Raw genomic sequence first — 6,000 nt, 5'->3', positions numbered from 1 at the left:
TGCTAAATCCACCTGCATCCTGGCCAGGATTCACTATGGTATTAGGAAATCTCAGCAGACTGACAAAGCAACTTAAAAATTACCTGGGAAAGTAATTTGTGATTCCAATTAGGGTGTGTAACGGCGTGTGTGTGCACTGTCTCTCAAAACCGAACAAAAAAAAGGAACTCAAATCGGAAATGTTTAAAGGAGTTTAAATTTATAAATAAATTGGGTATTCAAATTTCTCTCAATTAAAAGTAATTAACATTTGCTAGATTTATAAATAAGATCTAAAAGCTGTACTTGAAAAAGCTGAAGTAATGTTTTTGTTGCTTTAATAAATTGAATATTCATTTTCTTGGCAGTGGTGTCTTCTCTGCCCGTACCGCAGCCCTTGAACATATTTTAAAACGTCCTCTAGAAAGAATTGCTCTAGATTGTGGGCCAGAGGGTCTATTTGTCTCTGATGTTCAGGCTTTCCCCCGCCCATCCTGCCCTCTGTGTGACGTGGTTCTCCATTGCAACCACCAGATGGCGACTTTTCTCACATTCTCTGGTTGTCACACATGGTCTCCTGCCAACAAATGATAATAAAATATAGCTCCACGGTCCTTTCTCTGAAACCTTGTGTTTTGAAGTTGAGAATATTTCATATTTTTAGGAAATACACAAATACTCAGTATATTATGTAATATACCTATATGTATGTACTATACTTATATGTATGTAATATACCTATATGTAATATACTAATGTCACCTATGGGGGGGGTGACATTCCATAATCAAATGTGTTGATATTTTCTCAATTATGTTTTAATATTCACAGAATAAGGGATAAAGACTATCAAAAGCCTCCCATTCATTTAGATCAGATTTTGCTGCTAAACTGATTTGTGACAAGCTTCGAGGGGAATTTCTGATTTTTAAAATTTTTTTAATTTTGGAGTTGTGGATGAGGTTTGTGGCTATGGAATAGTAACACATAGTGTTTGCTCTAACTGGCTCCATTCTAAATGCTTTACACAATAAGCATACTTGATCTTCACAATAACCCCATAAGACAGATATTACTATTATCTCCATAGTACAGATGGGGAAATTGAGACAGGGAGGTGGAGTAACTTGCCCGAGAGTATACAACTCCCAAGTTGGTGAAGCTGGAATTAACCCAGACAGTCTGGCTTCAGGGTCTATGCTTAACACCAGGCAATATTGCTTCTAAGAAACAGCCTCCAACCAGGTTTGGTTTGAATGTTTGGTTTGAAAAATACGGATCCCAGGATCCTGCCCCAGACCTGCTGAAACAAGCTCAGAGCCATGAGGAAACCACGTATCTCCGGTCACAGTGCCACTGACAGGTAGACCTAGGATTTGACCTCCAGTCTTTCTGGCTCCCTTGTGGCCTTTCTTCTGAGTCACCTGGAAACTCCCCAAGGGTACTTTCAGGCAGTTTCCCTATGGTTCTTATGTCTTAGCGAAGATCCTTTCAGCAGAGGAAAGAGCATGGGCATGAAGACCCAAACTGCAGATGCCATGACTTTGCTAACGGCCCTGACGGCCCAGGGAACCTGCTGCCTCCTGGCGTAAAGAATTCTGCTTCCCAAAGCCAGAACCAAACCAGGTCAAAGTTTCCTCTCTTGGGGCCCCAAAGATTTACTGATGACCCGTGGGGCCCTTGTGCTCTGGATTTGGTTGTTTTTAAACCACAGAAATTCACACTCATGTTCATTACTGACACCACTATTTCAGCGCATAAACACCAAGCGAAGGGTCCTTTCTCTTCAATGATTCTCTTGCCTTTGGGTTTCTATCTGGGCAAATTACTTCCACAGGGCCACTTAGAGGTGTTTTCTCATCAGGGAAAGGAGAAAGAGCTTGAACTGGATAAATAAGAGCATACTGCTCTACTGAAGGTTAAGTGAGCACAGCCTTCTCTGAGGTGCACTCGCTCCTACAGCTTGCTTTCATGCAAATCTGTCGACAGAGGGGAGAGCTGAGTGTGAACTTTCTTTTAAGCAAAGGTGACTTTATCTCAAATCTAATAGGTATAGTAAGAAGGGAACTGTCTTTCTCTGTCACACATACAATGGGGAGCAAACCACCGCCTGTGGCTTTTTCCTATCTATGCTGTGGGCTTACTAAAGTGTATGCTTTTGTTGTTGGATAGAGTGTTCTCTTTTTTTTTAATAGTTTGTTGTTAAGTTAGCTAACATACAGTGTATATACAGTGCACTCTTGGCTTCAGGAGTAGATTCCCATGATTCATCACTTACCAGTGCTCATCCCAACACGTGCCCTCAATGCCCATCTCCCATTTCCCCCCCCCCAATCCCCCACCCCCATCAACCCTCACTTTGTTCTCTGTATTTATGAGTCTCTTATGGTTTGCCTCCCTCTCTGTTTGAAACTTAATTTTCGTTCCCTTCCCCTTTGGTCTTCTGTTAAACCTCTCAAATTCCACATATGAGTGAAAACATATGACATCTTTCTCTGACTGACTTATTTCACATAGCATAATACCCTCCAGTTCCGTCCACATTGTTGCAAATGACAAGATTTCATTCTTTCTCATTGCCTAGTAGTATTCCATTGTATATATAAACCATATCTTTTTTATCCATTTATCAGTTGATGGACATTTGGGCTCTTTCCATAATTTTGCTATTGTTGATAGTGCTGCTAATAAACATTGGGGTACATGTACCCCTATGAATCAGCACTCCTGTATCCTGGGGATAAATTCCTAATAGTGCTATTGCTGGGTCGTAGGGTAGTTCTGGTTTTAATTTTTTGAGGAAGTTCCACATTGTTTTCCAGAGCGGCTGTACCAGTTTGCATTCCCACCAACGGTGCAAGAGGGTTCCCCTTTCTTGGATAGAGTGTTCTGTGTGCCTGTTAGATCTAGTTGGCTTATTGTGTTGTTTGAGCCCTCTGTTTCCTTGATTATCTTCTGTCTGGTTGTTCTAACCATTATTGTGAGTGGGGTATCGGAGTCTCCAACCGTTACCGTAGAACTGTCCGTTTCCCCCTTCAATTCTATCAGTGTTTGCTTTATATATCTTGATGGCCTTCATCAGGTGCATAAATGTAATTATCATAGCTTCGTGCTGTATTGAGGCTTTTATTAAGACATAATGTCCTTCTTTGCCTCTTCTAATTTTTTTTTAATTTAAAATCGATTCTGTCTGATATTAGTATGGCCATCCCTGCTCTCTTTTGGTGACTATTTATATGGAATATCTTTTTCCATCCTCTCCTTTCAACTCCTTTCATCATCTGCAGATGTGCCTTTGGATCTCAAGTGAGTCTCTTATAGACAGCATATAGTTAGGTCATGTGTTTGTCCACTCTGCCAATCTCTGCCTTTTGACTGGGGAGTTAAATCTATGTACACTTAAAGTAATTATGTATTAAGGGGGACTTACTTCTGTCACTGTGCTATTTGTATTCTATATGCCTTACAGTCCCTCATTTCCTGCATTATGGTCTTCTTTTGTGTTTAGTTGATTTTTTTTTTCATAGTGAATTGTTTAAATTCCTTTCTCATTTCCTTTTGTGTGTATTATATAGCTATTTTCTTTGTGGTTACCATGGGGTTACACTGAAGATTCTAAACTTACAATGCTCTAATTTGAACATATACCTTCAAAAATATACAAAAACTCTGCTCCTTCACTCTGTTCTCACCCCTTTTGGTTGTTGATGTTACAAAATATCATCTTTATACATTGTATACCCCAAAACAGACTAATAATTCTTTAAAATTCATTATTCTTCTAAGTTATGTAAAACACAAAGTGTGGAGTTACAAACCAAAGATACAGTGATACTGGTTTTCACGCTAACAATTTTTTTCTTTATTATTATTATTTTTTATTTTTTTAAGAGAGAGAGGGAGCCCTTGCAAGAGGGGGAGAGGGAGGGAGAGAGAGAATCTTAAGCAGCGCGAGCTGGCCACAAGCCTCAATCCCATGCCCCTGGGATCATGACCTGAGCCGAAATCAAGAGCCAGACAGACACTCAACCCACTGAGCCACCTAGGCACCTCCAATTATTTTTTAAATGTATTAGTCTCGTATAGAAAAAAAAAGAGAGAATAGTAACAAGCCACTGGGGATGGGTAAATTGTGTACTAAAAGCTGAAATTGGTCAAAGTTAATCATAAATTACTCTCCAGCCCTTCCCCTGGAAGTTGCAAAGCCTTCAACAAACTTCAGGGTTCCAAAATAGTTACATCAGACAGATTCTGCCAGTGCAACTCTGCTCTAGGTGGGGAGACCGAGTCCTGGTGCTTCCTACTCCATCTTCCTAGAAGCCTCTCCCTGCACCCCCTATGATTTTAACACTTGCCTATCATTTGAATATGTCCCATCATCTCTCTCCTCCCCAGGTCAAGCTGTCAGATAAGACCACAGCCCTGGACAATAGCTTGACTGTAACCTCATGACAGACCATGACAAAGACGCTCTGCTTGTCCAAACTGGAGTCAGGCTCCTCTGAGCCCTTTTTTCTTTTCTTTTCTTTTCTTTTCTTTTCTTTTCTTTTCTTTTCTTTTCTTTTTTTCTTTTCTTTTCTGTTCTGTTCTTTTCTTTCTTTTTTAAGAGAGAGAAAGAGCAGGGAGAGGTGCAGAGGGAGAGGGAGAGTAAGGGGGATCCTTGCCAGGCCTGCATAGCCAAAATGTAACAAGAATCCCACTAAGTCAGTTTAGCAAGAATCTCCTCACTCTTGATATCTGATCATATTCTTCATTCTCTATCCTTGATATCTGATCACCTTGGCCTGCCTTCAGCAAGAATTCCTTTTGAGTCAGTTTAGCAAGAATCCCCCTACCCTAGCTGTCTCCTCTTGGTAACTTTTTTTCATCCACTGACCCCCTCATTCCACTTGTTGGCTACAAATCCCCAGATATCTTTGCTGGATTTGGAGTTGAGCCCAATCTTTCTCACCTACCGATAGCCTTGACACCTATTGCAAGGGTACTGACTAAAGTCTTCTTTACTATGTTAACAAAGCGTCAGAATATTTTTTTCTTTAACATCCTTGAGTGAAATGCACTCAGCAAAGCTATCCCCAGATTTTTGACCAATAGAAACTATGAGATAATAAATGTTTGCTGTCTCGATCCTTAAATGTTAGGGTCATTTGCTGCACAGAGCTAGAAACTAATGCCTGATGTGGCCTGGATGCTGTGATGCATGGCTCAAATTCTCCTTCCAAGACCGGGCTCTCCTGCTTCTATTGCACAGAGTGTTGGCTGCTAGCAGTTTGCAGCTAAGTCCTTCTCCAGCTGTTGCTTTTGGTAAAGAGAGCTACCTTGCCCAAGGATATACCCCCTTCCCAGGCAGTCTGCCGCCCAAGGATTTGTCCATGCAGGAGTATAAAGGCCTGGCCCCTTGGCCTCCAATATGGGATAACCCTTAAGGATCCACTGAGATCTCTGTGACAACTGTGTCACAGTTGAACTTCTCCCTCCTCCAGCCCCCAAGTCCTGTTTCTCCCACCTTTGTACAGGTGTTATTACCAGGATCAGTCTCCAACATACCTCCTAAATCTCTGCCTCAGAGCCTGTTTTCCAGGGAACCTGACCTAAGACACTATGTGACCTTGAGAAAACCCTTTACCTTTCAAATTCTTGGCTTCTCCATCTGCAAAATGGGAGAAATACCATGATTAAATGAGTTTAAGTCCTTGGCATGGTGCCCGCCATATATATATAGTAAACACATATAGAGAGTTGCTGTTGTTATTGTTACTATCTACGAAAAGAACATCCCAAGTTCCCTGCTCCGCTCACTGCAAAAAACCAGCTAGTGCAAAGGCCTTGAGGTGGCTGCAAACTTGGCAGGCTAGAGAGAGAGAGAGAGAGAGAGAGCACGGAGGGCCCCGAGGCTAAAGGAGGAGTGTGGTAGGGGCTGAGGTCAGAGAAGCAGGCAGGGCCCTGCTGGGCCCATGTGGGCCTTGTAGAGAGTTACAACTTAAATCTAAGTGAGGTGGGAAGCCATGGCTTCCCATGGAG

The sequence above is a fragment of the Neofelis nebulosa genome, chromosome 2 (assembly GCF_028018385.1).
Source record: "Neofelis nebulosa isolate mNeoNeb1 chromosome 2, mNeoNeb1.pri, whole genome shotgun sequence".
NCBI lineage: Eukaryota > Metazoa > Chordata > Mammalia > Carnivora > Felidae > Neofelis > Neofelis nebulosa.
This window is presented reverse-complemented; position numbering follows the sequence as displayed.